Here is an 18,030-nt window from a genome sequence, read left to right as displayed (position 1 = left end):
CTACATAACAAATCATACCAACACGAAGCCTCCTCATCTCTAACAACATAGCACACAAGACAGACATTCGGCTTACACATCCTGTAAAATTATACACAATTAACTACAGCGCACAAATCCAACGTCCGCCGACCTTTAAATATACTAGGACGGCTCACAGTCCGGATCCGGATCAGCAATAGCAAATCTAAATTTCAAACACCAACTAACGGAAACAAAACAATTCAAGCTACCGAATTAGATTCTACCTTTGAAGCCTAAACCAATGCCATCATACAGGCAATATGCTACGCAAACAATACCCATTACAGAACAATAGCTATTCTCACAGGCAGCTAATCAATACTCAAACGTCTAAAAAACCCAACAAACACTAACCCACTCATCCACAATATCAAAACAACCTTCACACAAGCATCTCAAAACCACAATATCACAATACACTGTGTCAAACACACACCGGAATAATTGGCAACGCATTAGCAGACGAAGCAGCTAAAGAGGCAGCCAAACATGGCACACAAATCCACACCCCAATCAGAAAACAATATGTCAAAACCACTCCGTACACAGATGCACAAAGAATGGGCAACTCAGTGGCATATAACAGGCAGACACACAAGCACATACAACTGGATTAAAATGCCGCCCCCTGCTACGCTCTCCTTCTCTTGGAATCCAATTTGTTACCCTAAGCGACCATCGGTTATCCTCTCTTCGCACTACATGTCCTGCCCATGTCCATTTCGCTTTCTTAATTTCCACGGTAACTTGAGTTATTTCCCTGACCCACTCTGCACGCTTCCTATCTCTTAATGTTACCCCTACTATTTTTCGTTCCATAGTCCTCTGGGTTGTCCTCAACTTAAGTAGAACTCTCTTGGTTAGCCTCGACATTTCAGCCCCATAGGTGAGCACAGGTAAGATGCAACAGTTGTATACTTTCCTCTTGAGCGATATCGGTAAGCTGCTAGTCATAATCTGCGAGTGCTTGCCAAATGCGCTCCACCCCAATCTTATTCTTCTTGTTATTTCCTTTTCATGGTCCGGATCTGCGGTTACTACCTGTCCTAAGTAGACATAATCGCCTACTACTTCCAGTACTTCGCTACCTAATGTAAACTACTCTTCCTTCCCAAGGCTGTTGAACATTACCTTAGTCTTTTGCACATTGATTTTCAAGCCTACCTTTCTACTTTTCCTGGCTAGGTCATCAATAATTGTTTGCAGTTCATCCCCGAGTTGCTTAGCAAGGCAATGTTATCAGAAAATCGCAGATTACTGAGGTATTCTCCATCTACCCTTATCCCTAACTGCTCCCATTCCAAGTCTCTGAAATCTTCCTCTAAGCAAGCTGTGAATAGTACTGGGGAGATTCTGTCTCCTTGCCTAACACCTTTCTTTATGGGTATTGTGATACTTTCTTAATGCAGAATTATGGTTGCTGTGCAGCCACTATATATACCTTCCAGCACTTTCACGTACGGCTCGTCTACCCCCTATTCCCTCCTTCCGTCTTATTATCCTCAAACTCTCTCCCTTTCCCACCCTCTTCCTACATCTCCATCACCTTCAACGGGGGGCCCCTAGCAGCTGGCTTTCCCTCACCTCGCCTTGCCCTATTTCCTCCAACAAAACGAGTCTTCCCAGCAGCCCCGGGGCTCAGAACCACCAACCAATCAGGTAGAAAAAGGGAAGGAAGAGAACTCAAAGGGAGGGAAAGGGTAAACGAAGGGAGGGGGAAAATCACCTGGGAACAAAATTAAGGGGTGGGGGGCCTCTAATTTATTCTGCATTAAGAATTAACAGGTACTCAAGCCATCCACCGACCATCTCCCCAAGGAACAACATCCGGACACAATACAAGCCCAGTACCACCAGCCCCCTCTACACGGCAAAAGCTTGGCCTTTTCGACGGACCCTTCTCCGACCCTGAAAACCATCTCAACAAAATATTACCGGCAAAATACATGTAGAACGCGCCCCAACCACAGTGAAACCATCTAACGAAATAAATCCGCTATGAGCTGGCCCGTTCCCGTGACGGCGGCTGGGCTGGATAGTAGATATGTTTTTCCTTTTTTTTAATGCAAATTCTTTATTGGGGAAATCTCTATTCATTTTTCTATTGGTTTAAGCCCGTTATACCTAAAGGCACGGGCAGAGGCATAATATATTATATATTTTTTTTGGTAGCCTCACCATATTATATGTGCTATATGTCTTCCAGTGTCACAGTTTTTTAATGTTGAATTCCAATGGCAGATACGGAGCAGGGTTTTTCTGCTCTGGCCAGGACAACGGGAGTGCGAGTTGTCTGTTCCAATGGTAGATCGGGATCTCGCGTCGATCCCGGATCGCTCCCTGGAGCGACAATATTTGCTCTGTCGGAATCGGAAGGTTTGGCCGGAAGCCAGCGTGATGTTGTACCCGCTTCCGTTTCACGTCACGACCGGCTGCGGCAGCTCCGCTTCACACCGTCGCGGTGCTTCGCAAAGCGATGGACGACATGGACGCTGCGTCTCGCCGTGCGGCGCTAATTTTGCTCTATGGAAGTGACAGTGCCGATACAGACGATGCAAGTTCGGAGTTAAGCAGTGACGACTCATCCGAAACAGACAGTGAGTGTGAAGCTGCGGTGTATAGGAGGACATTCGACGCGTTGTTTCGCCTGCCCGTCAAGAGGCCTAAGGTGGCAGGCTTCGTCGAAGACGTCGTTCGGCAGTACTTGGACGACAAGGTATCGTACCAAGATACTTTGTTGGGCGAGTTGGTACTTATTCATTATTAGCACTTGTACTGTGGCTTTCTTGTATCTTGTCCTTTGTCTTCGTGTTCGCGCTGTTTATATTAATAAGGTATCCCAGGCAGCACAAGAGCCCGCGCCAATATTGTCAGTGAGTTGGCAGAGATCAGCCCTATGTAGGCCCAGCGCTGCCATCTTATGGCTGGTATTGGTTGTGCCATTCTATAACACATCCAACACTGGCCCTGAGGATTCCATTGGTAACCAATATTGTTCGTACCTATTTATATTGATAACAACATTGGCCCGTCATATCCGACGCCCTGACAATATCGGTGGTACCATTATACGAGGATGGCAATGATGGGCCTGGATATCCGGCGTATCACCGGTGTTGGCGCTGCCATGAGGTAAGGATGGCTATTACGGACGGCATTAGCCGTCAGTCCACTGATGTTGGCCAATATTCGACAGATGCTGGACAATAATGTGAGCTCTGTTACAATGGCCCGCCAATGTCAGATATACACTGGCATACCTTACATATCAACAGTATTGGCATTGCCCTTTCATAAGGATGGCTATATCGAACAGCGTTAGCCATTACTCCACTGACGTTGGCTAATATATGGCATATGCTGGACAATACTGTCAATTCTGTTACCATGTCCCGCCAAATGCATTAGCACACACTTCAGTCAACATTGTCTTGTCTATTTCACCTACTGGTCAATATAATGTGCAAATTAGTATGTGGTGGAAATATTCCGTGGGAAACCGCATTAGCGTGCTTTTGCGGTTGGCAGGCTCGTTTAATACTTGGAGTCGTTAACTGTGCTGTTATAATCGATGTTTTCAAGTTACCTTTGCAATTTTAAATACTTCGGAAATCTTGTGTCTAAACAGTAATAGTTCCGCGGTGCTAGTTTCAGTCGCGTTTGCTTGAATCCCACCTAGCTGGTGTTGATGTTGCTTGGGATTACACCGTGTTCTTTTACACTAGATCTTCATTGACTTAAGCTGGCACTGTAATCAATCCAAATGTATACTGTGACGAATTTGAATGAGACCGACAATCGGTCAACGGCATCAAATATCAATAAGTTCACCACCGTTTGCTGGTCCGTCAGGGCGGCGGCGGCGATAAATAGCTCCACGCCGACCGGTAGATTAGAAAGAATCAAAACGGCATGTCATATATAGTGCGTAGGCAATGGTTGCTATTTTTTGTATTCTCTTCGGCAATGGTCTAGGTTCTTTCATAGCTGCTCCCGTGCCGATTCCTGCTGCTCTGGGTGAAGAGAATTCCAAAAGTTGTAGCAAATTTCTTTACCCACGAGTGTATTAGGTTTAACAACAGCGGCTTCAAACAGACGATTACCGCAGGACACGCATGCAGTGCGATGCAAAAAATGAGCGATAAGCATCGGCATATTAAGGCTCGTACGTGACTCAGATCGACTATGGCGAGCGCGCTTCCATCGAAATAAACTTTAAAAATACACTAGGCCGTTTAAGCTATACAAATACGAAGCATCGCAGCACATACTTTCTCTTAAACGATTTAACAATGGTGATCTAAATTAAAGCTGGGTTATTGAGCGGTAAATTAAACGTCGGTCCGCACATGCATGGACGTTCCCACATATGGCAAATCGTATCGACGCTTCCTGCTTCGTTGTCGCTCTAAGATGGGAAGTATTAGAAAAAAAATGAAGAGAAAACACTGCACGTACAATCTCAGTATGAATAATATTAAGGTTATACTGAAACAAATAACTGGGTTACAGTTTCACTTTTCTTCATCGCACTCGTTCGCACATTTGTTTTTTCTCAAGCGTCCGCCCTTGTTGACGACACACCGCGCACTTCTGTTCCAGTCCACTGATGGCACTCACTCGCACCGAAATATGAACGCTCTGTTCGCTGCTTGCTAGGTGCATTGAAAACATCACAAACAAAGGAAGAAAAACATGGAGGCATGGCGCCAGCAACAGCGGCGCCGACTTGCCCGAGTGGATGCGATCTGCAGGTAGGGTTGTCGGGTCACACGCTGCGCGATGCAATCCAAGACGCAGGCCCTGACGCTCCACGTGTGGTTCAAGGTGCACACGGCCGCCGCCCGGGCAAGAATTTACGACGCAATGCGTCAGCCGCTATACTTTAAGGCTCTATTTCTTTCATATACCTATTTGATATACGTAGAGCTAGCGTAACCTACGTCTTAGGCTTTGCGAGAATAGACCATTCCACACGTGTATAATAAAAAATACGACTGCAATGACCATGGCGCATTAATCACTGATGGAATATCGCACACATACGGTACTGGTAAATGCTCTGTGATTATCTTGAAACACTCATTCGGCAAACGAGAACGCCAGTTATTTGCTAAACAAGCCGCGAATATTCAAATCACTGCCGTGGCAAAAATGATCGCAGAGCCAGCTAGAGTCGCCCGGGGCACGGCGACGGACCGGCTTCCACATTTCACAAGAACTTGAAACGCGAAATATATCCGCGTGGGGCTTTGTCACACTGAATTTAATAGGAAATCAAAATAGCTTCGTGTAACAGCCAGTATACAAGAACGGCAGCTCAGCAGAGCAACATTTGATTGGACGCCATGCAAGTGCATTGATAGCATAATTATTGAATTTCTGGATTATTTTTTTTTTGCACAAGTGCGAAAAAAAGAAGACTGTAACGTTTCTCCGCTTTTATTCACACCCCCAATTTCGCGAATCCGTCGTCGGTCACTGCATTACAATGCTTTCCCTACAAATGGCAAGGAGGAATAACTGTAGAGTTCAAAAACTAAATAAAGCAGTCGTTGTTTTACAATTAAGCTTAATACGGTATCAAAGCTTATTATTCTCTAACTACCTTCATGGTAGAACAGGTACAGGCGTGCGCGGGGAAGGGAGTTTTTCTTTTTAACCAATATTGTGTATGGAGAGAAGATTACCCACATGTAAAATGAGTTGTTCGCATTAGAACGAAAACAAAATGTGAAAGAAAAGACTGGAAACACAAATAAAATACGAAAATGTACAATGGGTCTATTAACAACTGGATTACAATTACAGATCTTTGTTTCGCACACGCTCGTTCGCATAGTTTTCCAGCGCCTGCTCTCCGTGCTGACGCACCGCTCAATCCCGTCCTCGCGCACTTCGCACTCCTGTCGTTCCCCGGATCGCACTCTCTCACCGCATGCGATGCGAGCAAGGTCCGAGGTTGCATGCGCGCGTTGAAATCCACGCAGGTGCGCCAAAGCGGTGGACGGGTCGACGCACCACTCAGGGTCCAAGGGGCGGACGGCCGCCGCCCAGGGGAAGGAATTGCGCAGTAATAAAAACACGAGCGCTAACAGACTGGAGACTTCTTTCAGACATTTCCGGGCTCTCATAACAGGTTGCATAGAGAAATGTGCTTTTACCGCATTTTCTTGGCGAATAAAATATACGCAATAAACTAAACTGTGAGAAAGAAACAAGCCCCTAATGAATCGGGCCAACAAACGACTAATTGAGCAGATAGAATGATGCTGATGGAGCGGATATATGAGAAAAAATGTAAGCATCGTATGCAACTAGCTTATAAAGAGGTGGCAAGTCGTGGTACTGAGATGCTTAGCTCAATAATTTTCAACAAACTTGCTTCAAATCCTCATTTCAGGGTGATTGAAATATTCCACTCGATTGAGCACTATTGTATGAAAGAATTTTCGTTGGTATGCTAAAAGTGAGCAAACTATTCGTAGTAGAACACAGCATTCACAAAATACAACTTGAACAGGTTTGGGTGTTAGAAACAAAACAGCTAGGCGTCTCTCCAGGGCGACGACGCGCTTCGCTGCAGGCACAGAGCCCTACATAGATGATCAGCCGCAGAGCGCATCTATGCTGCTGCTGCTGAAAAGGCGATTACTAAAAAGCTGGAAGGATGACGCGACAATCGCTTAGCCGGCATGACGGCGACAGTTGTATTTGTTTCAAAGAGGGCGCTCCGTTCTTTCGTCCATCCAACGGCCACTCGTTCGCTCGGCTCGACGTTCGGTGGCACCGCGCACGGAAAATGCTTCTTTCTTCAAGAAATATTCCATGTAAGTTTTCAAATTTTTTCATTCAGATTTCATAAAGCGTTTGTGTATATTGGAGCAAAATATTAGCCTCTTAGATTGAGCATTTTTTTAATTACAAGCGTTGTCTTACATTTCATTGTTGCTGCAGGCTGCGTAAGCCATGTGCTAGGGAGATTTGTCTTCTTTTAGCATATTTCTTACGTTGTTAACTTTTCAAAAGTGGTTCTCAAGTGTGCGCGACTTGATGCCGGTCATTTTGCAGCTTATTTCAAGTTAAACCGTTACTGTTTTGCAGAGTACTGATTTTCTAAAGTAATCAACTGCGTGGCATCGTAGCCCTAAAAGACAACTACGGATATTCACGGCGTTACAGTGGCTGGAACGGCGTATAGCCATTGCGTGGCTCGGCCGCTCGGGTTCCCTCGGGTGACTTCGGGCGGAGTCGGCGAAGTCCGGGCAAAAAACATATTTTCTCGTGTCTGGTGCAATAAAACGCTAACCGCATGAGTCGCGCGGCAGCACGATGTGCAGTGTGCTGAGGACCGCTAAAGCATTGCCGCTCGGCGTTGTCGCCCAGGTTCTGGGTTTTTAGAAAATCGCTCATGATGCTGGAACCAGCTCGCGAAGCAGCCAATCGCAAAAGGCTTCGGGGTAATCACCTTAGTTGTTTCATTTTTTTTTTGCATGCAAAGTTTGTTTCCCTAGTCCGGTATGAGCGAAAATCCTGCAGACGCTCATTTCGTCTGATCCGTGCATATATGAGCGCATCGAGATCGAGACGGTTTAGTGAAAGCTTGGTAGGGTAGTATTGCAAAACAAAAAATGCTAGTGTGGCTAGATATTGCTAATTTTCTAAAGTTGAAGAAAAACGCCACTGCTTTAAATCATGTCTGCATCGCAGTATAGTAGCACGCCGCTGCGCTGGGACCATTTTTTTTTGGGGGGGGGAGGGGGGGCTCGACGCTTTTCAAGAAATTTCATCAGTGTTGCTGTTTAGTGCAAGAAATTGGATACAGCGTAACTGTACTCATTTACCAAACGAGGAGGCGGCGCTAACAAAGCAAGGCTGAAAACGCGTCTCTGTCGCTCAGGTCCTTCGCTCTGTGCGATGTGCACCAGCGGCAGCGACAGGCGTTGGTGTCGTCGTCGCGCGATGCATCGCCAGGAATTGTCGCCTATTTTTTTCTTTCTGTATCGTTGCTTCAGTTGCAATAGATCAGTTGCAAAATCTACACCTCAGATTCCCGGTGCGGCAGACATTCCTGCACAATGGCGGCATAGACTTTGGGGTAATAGTTGGGTACAGTGCTAGTACACCGCCTGACGGGTAGGATAATTCCCGCACCTCTTGCCCATTCGTCACAGTATTATTCGCGTGCGCATTGTCGCCCCACTATTACCCTCTCCGGTTAGTGTCCCTTTTCTAAATTTTCTTTCTTCACCCCTAGGGTGACACCGAGCCCCCCTTTATTCCAGCGTTAAGAATGCCCAAAAACCTTTCTCTGACAATGGCCTGTGCGTGGGGAACTGCATCCCAAGCAGCGCGGACTGTGGTAGATGCATGTACTGCACCTATTATCCCTGAATCAGGTTCTGTCGCCACTGTGCACGAATTCCTGCCTCACCGGGAAGCCGACTTGTAGGTTTTGCAACTGGTCTGTTATAGCATCTCCAGCAGGGCCGGAGCCTTAAGTGTGAGCGCTGGGTGGGCTCAGGCAATTTCAGTTCCAGGCCAGGTTCGGGTTTGTAGCATGAGGCCCGGGTCGGTCTCAAAATTTATGCCCTTGCACACCTCTAGTCGCGTCGGTTGTGTAGCACACGTTTGGCGCCCGTGCCTGCTTTGAATTTTGTTCTTCGTACCATGACACTTTGCTGCAGCATCAAGACTGCATGAAACATCAGTATGCATTTTCCGGTCGTTATGCTAACTGATCGCCCCACCGCCCTGGCACAGCTATGTTGTACCATGTGTAACATAGAGTTGCAATTAGTCCGTTTTTTGAGACAGCTTTCAATTGAAATTATAGATTAACTAAACAGAGAAGAGCCGTGGTATGCTGTTATCATGATTTAGAGGCATCGATTTATTGGAGACTTTCTTTCCTTACATTTAGGGCTCTTTGCTCTATAACGCCCGCAGTCCAGCTGCTTTGTAACATCGCACTGCTTTTGCACAAGCAATCATCTGCCATCAAAGGGGTGCTGCTTGAATGTGAGGCGGACAACATCGTCAACATTTTGGTGCTGCAAACCTGTCAACAACTGTGCGAGCCTTGCCATGAAACATGCTGTGTGTAAGGAAACATTGCCTTTGTTTTGAATTATATAATGGCTTCAAATGCTCTGCTGGCGTTTTGCTATATGATTGCATGCTATATGACTTTTTCTGGCTTTTTAGCTCAAGGCTTACTTGTTCAGAAGTCTTGCCCACCAGTATGCAGAAAATAATATCCTTCATGTCCCTGGCAGTGCTTTAATAGCTGGTGCTATATTTCATTGCTTTATTTCAACAGTACGTCACTATTTCAATTTGAGGCATGATTGAGTGAACCTGTGGTGTAATAGCACAATAACAGACATAGCTTGTGAACTTACGAAGCAGTTGTCATTTGCGTAACACGGGAGTGCAGGTGCTTTAAGTGATGGAATATTTAGCATACTTGATTATGCTTGCAATTCAAGAATTTGCAGGAAGCCTGTATTGAGGTTGCAGAGAAGAAAGCCATTCAGTATTGCTCAGGCTATTTGCCTTCCACTCTCCCTTCATTACTGCTGCCTGCACTGTATGTATTTGTTCATACAGACATGCAGTTACTGACTGCTTGTACATTTCTGGTTGCCTGCACTGGCTTCAGCCATGTAGATGTAATATTACTTTGATCTACACCAGGCTATTTACTTTGCTCAAAGTGACAATTTTAAATAATTTTCTCCCCAAGCCATTGAGATTCGCCATTAGCTCCCAACTCGCTTTATTCGCAGCTGCAATGAATTTATTCTGTAACCCTAGAGCAAGACATTTGCAGAAAGATCATCATGCAATACTCGTTCAAATTTTGTAAATTTTAGAGAACATTCTGTTTGTTTTTGCATATGCTTCTGTGTTCGGAAAACAGAGCAGACTTGCTTACAGTGCAGGAGGGGTGGGCTGAAAGACAAAAGGAAATTATCAGTGCAGCTGCTCATTCAGGCGTGCATTCCTTGTGCATTTATTGCTCTTATATATGTGCACCTTTGCCTGCATGCTTGCAGGGCTTTCCCCATAATGGATGACAGTGATCTTGCCGCCTACCTCTCAGGGAGACTGCCCTTTTCTAACTACCTGCTCACAATCAACTCACCTCCTGGGCTTCAAATTTGTCATACTCAAGGACGCTTTTCTGTGTTTGATGTTACCAGTGACGCCATTTAAGATACGCAGTGTGCATCATTGGTTCATTAGTTTCATTTCGGGATGTTGTCACCCATTATATTCCTTACTCATATTTCTTTCTCTACATCCCCTTGCAACTGCCAAACGAAACAAGACGTATAAAACTGCCAAACTCCCGCAGTCTCTGAATGCTATGTCAACAACAAAAAAAGCTTTTGCATGTCTTAATAAAAGTAGAAATGATCCCCCGATATTTTTTTTTATTGTCATATCTAGTCAGACGGTTTAGTGAACTGCCACATGACCAAGCAAATTGCAACTGTAAGTGCACTGAGGGGTCATGCGGTAGAGCAAGCATATGGATCTTGTGTTGCTTAGCTGCTTAACTCCAAATATCCTCCTTTGTCAGACAAGCTATTTTTTGTAAAACTGAATGAGCCAGAAGAAAGCAGATTGGATTCTTAGCAGCATTGTTACTTGTTTGTTACACGTGCGTTCCACCCCTGTACAAATGAACTCGGCATAATTGCGTCGAGTACGTCTGTCGACTGAAAAATCAGTTGTGGGGTTCATGTATACACAGTCTGGTCAAGTAAAATAGGCGGCGGAGCGGGTCGCGTTAACTCGATTTCAGGGGTTAGGTTAATTCGCTTGACCCGCTTATCTAAAGGCATGTAGACGCTGTCCAGTCAGGGAGTCTAGTTATGCATGTAGACGCTGTCCAGTCAGGGAGTATAGTTGTGGGGAACTCTGGGATATGAAAAAGCCTCTGGAGCGGCGACGAGCGTCACTCGAAATGAATGCTTTTTAGCGCTCATCAACGATAAAAAATAATCGAAGCTCTCGATAGTAAAATTCAATGGGATCAAATACGGGTAAGAACTTGCACAATAACTTCGAATCTCGATGCTACGCTCTGCTACGATACTTACTCACTAGAAAGCGAGTTCATGTAGACATCAGCAGTGTCGAGAATGATGACCTTGCTTACTCAACGCTGAGTCAACCCGGTGCTGTCGAGTCCATGTACACAAGGCTATTGTACTTGTAATTTTAGGTGAACTCTCAGTTCGTGTATTGCACATTAAATTTGAGCGATATTGGTGTTTTTTTGCGTATGTGCTGTTTTGTTCTGCAAACAATACTATTTCTCCAGACACAATCTTATTTTTAATTTAAGTACAAAATATTGTCCATTTTTGAAAAAAAAATAATTTGTGAGGCTGTTAAGAAATTTTGATTTTAAAATATATTCGCAAAATATCAACATTTTATAGATACTGAAATATAAAATGTGTGCGAAACAACTTTTCAGCTCAGGAATAAATTGGTTTTTCAAGAAACTTGTGATAGGGTGAAAGTGAAAAATCACTGTCATGCTAGATGTATCGTTTTTTATGATATCCCATAGTCACATCATGCATTGTATTTTAAGGTGTGCCTAAGCAATGAAATAATATTTGGCCTCAGATATTCAGGCAGTTTACTATTCTCTATACCAACAACTACTATGAATTGGTTTGAAGAAATCAGATGCCCGAGCACCACACCTGGTACCTGGATATAAAATCACCCATGTATGCCTAACTGAATATAATCTTGCACGTGGAAGGTTGCCGATGGTATGGCCATATGATTAGCTGTGATGAGGGAAAATACATACCTGGTAGGCTGCTAGCTGATAAGGAAGTACGATATCATTGTACTCAGATCTAGCATAACATTTTCCTGCCTATGCAAAGTAAATTTCTAGTACTTGCTCAATTGCTCATTGCAGGCTGACTGTAATAATTTTAGCTGAACAAGCATGCACTGTATGATTACTAGAACTTCTTGTTGGGCTTGTTCGTGTTTATTTATTATAAACTGAAGGCGCCAAAACAATGCACGCACACAAGAAAAGAACGGGACAGAGTTCCACTCACAACTGATTTATTGTGCAGAACAAAGTACATATATATCTCACTGCCGGCACATGCGCAAGGAACACATTCAGCATCTTGTAGTTTAAGATAAGCTATGTTCAAGAAATGATTTCTCAGAGAAAGAGGCTATGGTATGAGGCATGGGCTTCTTGAACATATCTTATCTTAAACTACATGACGCTGAATGGGTTCCTTGCGCATATGCCGGCAGTGAGATATATATGTACTTTATTCTGCACAATAAATCAGTTGTGAATGCCGCTCTGTCCCGTTCTTCTTTTCTTATTTGTGTACATGTTGTTCTGGTGTCTTTAATTTATAATGAGCACTGTATGAAAACTATTCCTTGGTACATTACAAGTAAGGCAATTGTATATAGTAGAATGCAGCAAGCAATAAAGCTGTGAAAAACTAAAAAGCTGGAACTTGAAATGGTACAGTTATCTTGAGAATATTATATGCGTGCGCAGCCTAGAGAATATCTGCGATGTACACAGTTAGCTGATTGAAGATAACTGGATTGATTCTGTCAGGGCAATTATTTCTTCATTCTGGCCGCAGTAATGTATGCGTGCCTGTAACTGGTGTACTCCAGAAAAATATTCTTTAATGTGTTCTTTAATATCCAGTTTTGCATGCTTAGTAATCCATATTCTTTATTACAGGAATGTTTAAGAAGTTTTTAAACATAGAACGTTCGGAGCCTGAACCGTCATATTTTCAGGAACTGTAATTCTATATGAACACAAAGCATCCACCTGAAGTGATCGGTTTGCCGGAAGCAGATTTTTTCTTCCAAATATCTTTTCTTTTGTATCTGGAATGGATATTATTTTGCATATATGTTTATTATCCCTACGTCATAAGATGCTGCATGCCCTTGCAGGCCCAGAAACCTGTCGCAAAGTGCTCTAAAAGATGAATGTGTGGCAATAGGCGTTCAATATATACAGTAGAACCCCTTTATAGTAAAGCCACTGAGGCCAGCGAAAATATTTACTATATTATGGTCTTTACTGTATCAGTGGCCTGTGATGACATGGTCCTGAAAGTGCTGTCTAGTAGGTAAATAGGCACTTACTGAACACGTCTTGTTGCTTAATGAAAAAAAAACCTAAATACCTTCCATCTCGCTTTTATCATCTCTTCGTGTGATTTTTTCATTATAAAATTTCTCTACATCTTGTGGAAGTGCCTCTGAAGCATGAAGACGTGATTACGAATGCAACCAAGTTCGATTTCATGTGAAAACTAAAGCCTTGCATGAGCATGGTGTCTCTTTTTGCTCTTTCTGTCTTTTAAAAGGCAATAAATGATAAATTCGCATGGCACTCAAGTGCTGTAAGACCTTACTCGCTGCACCTCCACTTTCTGTCACCACTGCCTCATGATTTGTACTGCAGATTGCAGTGAATGTTGTCCCATTTCTTTCCCTTTCCTATTTCGTGCTGCACTTTTACTCCTTTACTTTCTGAATGGAACACGCCGCCTCCTTGCTATGTTTGCAGACAGCTTTACTTTTTTTTTTCTTCTTCGCGCTACGCGCTTTTCCTCACGGCTCCAAGGCTTCTGTAATGTAGGCTTCTTCTGACTGCTGCTACGGCTAGTAGTAAAGCCGCCTAAACGAACACTCGGGGTTATTGTTCTGTTTTCAAATACAAAAAGTCTTGGCCTCGCGACTCTAGGTAGTGCGCGGTAGTTGTCGCCATGGCCAGAACCACTTTAACCTTATTTTTACCAAAAAATCTTCACTATAAAGGGGGAAAATGTACAGTTGCCTATGGAAGATGAACTGGGACTTCAGTTTCACTTTACTATATCAGGTTTTACTATAGCGGGGTTCTGTATTTTGTGCTCAATCGTATAGAGCACCCAGACTTCAAATATGTGTTAGAATAAGTGTTGAGAAGGTGAGTTTAGATCTTATGGTGATATATGCTTGTCTCCTGTGCAGATGCCATTTGTAACACCCACGGGCCAATCTCCTCAACAAACTGTTCCTGAATGGTTGTTTCCTGCGGGGTGCCCAGCTTACTACCTGGGCCATGCGCTTCCCCCGCCCTCTCAACCTCATCACTTGATCCATTGACCCTTCACTGCCAACTATCATGCTCAACACAGTCCACTGCCATTTTCCATCCATGGTGGACACTGCGCTGGAATGCACCCATGCTCAGCCTGCTATTCCTGCAACACCTCTTGCACTACGAAGGCTATAGTACATCAACCCTGCTCAACTTGTCCAGCCCCTTTCATCATGAGCAATGCACACTGCACCCCATCACCTCTACCTGCACTACCTGGTCTTGTGCTGTTTAGTGCCCTGTTTCCAATTACACCTACTAGCCTCTCCCATATTAGCCCTGTGCCGAATGCCTCCCGCACTGCATTTTGGCCCTCTGATGTCCTTGTGGCATGTACATGTATATGAGCTCTCAATAAAACGTTTTCGGAAAATATTTTGCGTGCCTCATTTAATTGCATGGTTTTTATGGCTAGGGAGATGACATGCAAGGTGGTATTGGGAAATGACTGCATAAGAAAGCCACAATTGTCAGAGTGACAGTTAAGCAAATGGCAGCAGTAAGGACAAGGGTGAAATAACTGCATGGCTAAAGGTGGCTTAACAGTGGCAGGGCCAGTGCCACGTGTGCCGATGAATACTTGTTGCGTGCCAATAAATACCAATATGTGATACTAACGGCACGGCCGGTTTATTGCCAATGCAAAATGTGCCAATGAATACTAGTGGCATGCCAATACCTGACACTAGGGGCACGGCCAGCTGATAGCCTATGTTGGCAGTGCCAAGACAGGTGCAATGTTGGCATATAAGCCAGACCAATATATAAAATTGTAGTAATTTCTCAAAAAACCAGTGTTACGCCAATGTTGGTACCAATTTTTGTCGATGTTGGGCCGGGGTTGGTGCGATGTTGGTGTGCTGCCTGGGATCGTACGGCTCCAGTTGGGCTCGTGCGCCAGAAGCAGGGCATTTTTGGGAAATCACATGTTCTCCAGCTTCGCAGGCACCATTTTCGACGGTCGCGAGCTGTGGCGCAGCAACTGATCGCAAGGTTTGCAGCTTCACCTGCGTGCCCGTGCCTCCGAAGTCTGCAGAAACTCACCTGCTGGCTTTCATCTGGTGAGCTGAGACTTTTTTTTATGCATTTTGCTGGCTGTGCACGATCATCGTGACGCTTAATATTTGTTTTTATTGACTCGTCGCTGAAGCATCCGTTCAGCGGACTTGATAAATTAGCGATACGCTGGCTGCATCCCGTCTGGAATGTTCCTTGTGCTGTTCGGAGGCAGGGATCTAACGTTCCAAGGTACGAGTGTAATTATTATGGGATATAAGCTGCAGCCAAACCGCGATGTACCTGAAAAGCTTGGGTTGATCAACTGCTTATGCCTGCCGTCCCATTTGCATATTCCTGAAGAATGCCGCTTGGAATTTATTTATCGGACTACTTTTCGTTCGTCTTGTTTTTACTGGTCTGCGGCATAATATCGAGTACATTCAATCAGTGTATAAAGTTTGTTGAGAGGTTTATCATTCTTTTAATGTACACAATGGTGTTTTTAGAAGCAAAATGATGCCTCGTGCTTTACTAATTGGGAAATTAAACTTCAATGTTTTTAGAATTGCAAAACAGTGCTGAAAGATAAAAACAAAACTCTATTGGGCTATACTAAGCAGCATAAAAAGACAATAACTGAAATATAGGCTGACATTTATTTTTTTTCTGCAGAATATTGTCTTGTTCTATTTGTAGGTATGAGGCCAACAAAACAAGTATAAGGGAAGTTGCAAGCCGTTTTGATCTATCAGCTAGCTCAGTGCACAAAAACCTGATCAGGATGGCCGACTTTATCCTCACTATGGGTCCATCTGGGGTGACGTTTCCTTCTGACATGAAGAAGCTATCTTGTGAAATTGAGAAGATTGGTATTCAGAATTTGTATAAAACTGTGCAGCCCAGTTATGTACAGGGGAGTCAAAAGTTCCTAGGCCTCAGGTTTTGCTTCTGGTCAGCATATTATGGCACGTGAGATCCCAATAAAGCTATAAATAATCTCAGAGGTTAGAATAATGCTTCTTCTACCCTCCACATGTATTTTGAGATTTGGGGTCGTCGTAGCTGCCTGACTATACTGCTCAGAAGCAGACCCTGTGGCCTGGGAACTTTTCACCCCCCCTCCCCTGTACGTTTCTACTACGCAGCATTTGTGCTTGTATCTGACTTCAACATTATTTCCCTTCCCACAAGGTGTCTGGAATGCCGAGAGTGGCTGGATGCCTAGATGGTTCATGTTAAAATACAGTGCCACCAAACAAGGTGGAATCCACCTATTGCGACAGGCACCAATATGTGTCATTATTCCTTCAAGCAGTCTGTGACTGCAAAAGACGTTTTGTCGACACGTGCATTGGATGGTAGAGCAAAATTAATGATTCTCGAATATTTAATCTGTCGTCGCTTTTAAGGAACCTCTCCGTAGTATGCAAGGAAGACACCTACCACCTGCTTGGAAATGCAGCCTATCTCCTCAGGCCATATATTCGGACACCATTCAGGGATAATCGGGCATTATCGAAAGCCCACAGCGATTTCAACAGGAAATTGTCAGCCACAAGTATGCTGATAGAAAACAGTTCTAGCAGCCTAAGAAAAGCTTCAGACAGCTGATCTACCTTGAACTGCGGTCTGTGGAGTGGTGGGAGAAATTTATTCTTGCCTGCTGCCGGACGATGCTGCGACAATAAAAGACGTCCAGTGGCAGCACGTATGTACCGATAACTCGGACGGGACTTAGTGAGGAAGAAGCACTGCTGCGTAGACTAAGTGACCTAAAGAGGCAGTGCTAGAAGCAGTAGTAAACTAATGAGGTTTTCAAACTGCCTTGTGTGTGAAATAATGATATTCAGTTAAACGTTAAACGATTCTTTGTTGTCACATACAGTGTGTTTTTAAGGCGAAATCCTTTAATGGCTCAGGGGCAGGTAGGTCACCGCCGCTTGCGGCGGGGGCTAGCCTGCCACTGAATTTTTATCTGTTGTAGGCCGTCATTGCACCCGCCACCGCTTCGGTGGTGGACGGTGGCTGCTGTTGCGGCGCGCGTCTTTCTTTCCCTCTTCCTTTTCTTCTCTATTTTCTCTTCTGTCTGATCGGACGAGAACCGGCGTATTCAGCATGGTATGGCCGATGGCCGTGCTGTGCGATGTCAGCGCACGATAAAGATCCCCAGGTGGTCGAAATGACTTCGTAGCCCTCCACTACGGCTCCGCTTTCTCTCTTTCTACTTTCACTCCCACCTTCCTCCCTTCTCTTACGGCGCGGTTGCGGTGTCCACAGAAAACAAGTGAGACATTTACCGCGCTTTTCCCTTCCTATAAATAAATCACTGCTTCTCTTCTGTCTGCACGAGGCAGCGGAGGTGATGCCCGGCCACTGTGCCGGAGTACCCGGGTTCGAACCCGACCTCGGCGGCTGCGTTTTGATGGAGGCGAAACGAAGAGGCGTCCGTGTGCTGTGCGATGCGAGCGCACGTTAAAGATCCCTAGGGGGTCGAAATTACACCGTAGCCCTCCACTACGGCTCCTCCTTCTCTCTTTCCACTTTCACTCCCTCCCTCCCTTCCCTTACGGCGCGGTTGAAGTGTCCACAGAAAACAAGTGAGACAGTTACCGCGCCTTTCCCTTCCTATAAATCAATCAATCAGGCAGCGGGGGTGGCTCAGCGACAGAGCCAGTAGCAGGCCCGTGCATTTTCTTTTCCTTCTTCCTACAGCCACAACAACAACATACTGTCGTGGACAAAGTGTGTCTCACTTTTGCGGCGGCTGTCGCGTGGCGTTCCTTGGCGCACGTTCAAGTGTGGGATCGCAGATGGCA

The 18,030-nt window shown here is 44.8% G+C and overlaps 1 pseudogene; it reads left to right on the top strand.

The window, feature by feature from the left end:
- The first annotated feature begins 2,500 nt into the window (after nt 1-2,500).
- On the top strand, nt 2,501-17,004 carry LOC146200793 (uncharacterized; annotated as a pseudogene).
- The last annotated feature ends 1,026 nt before the right edge of the window (nt 17,005-18,030 follow it).

This window comes from Amblyomma maculatum, chromosome 2 (genome assembly GCF_055883805.1).
Source record: "Amblyomma maculatum isolate TAMU_Amacu chromosome 2, ASM5588380v1, whole genome shotgun sequence".
NCBI lineage: Eukaryota > Metazoa > Arthropoda > Arachnida > Ixodida > Ixodidae > Amblyomma > Amblyomma maculatum.
The sequence above is the reverse complement of the archived record's forward strand: the minus strand, read 5'-3'. Positions and strand labels throughout refer to the sequence as shown.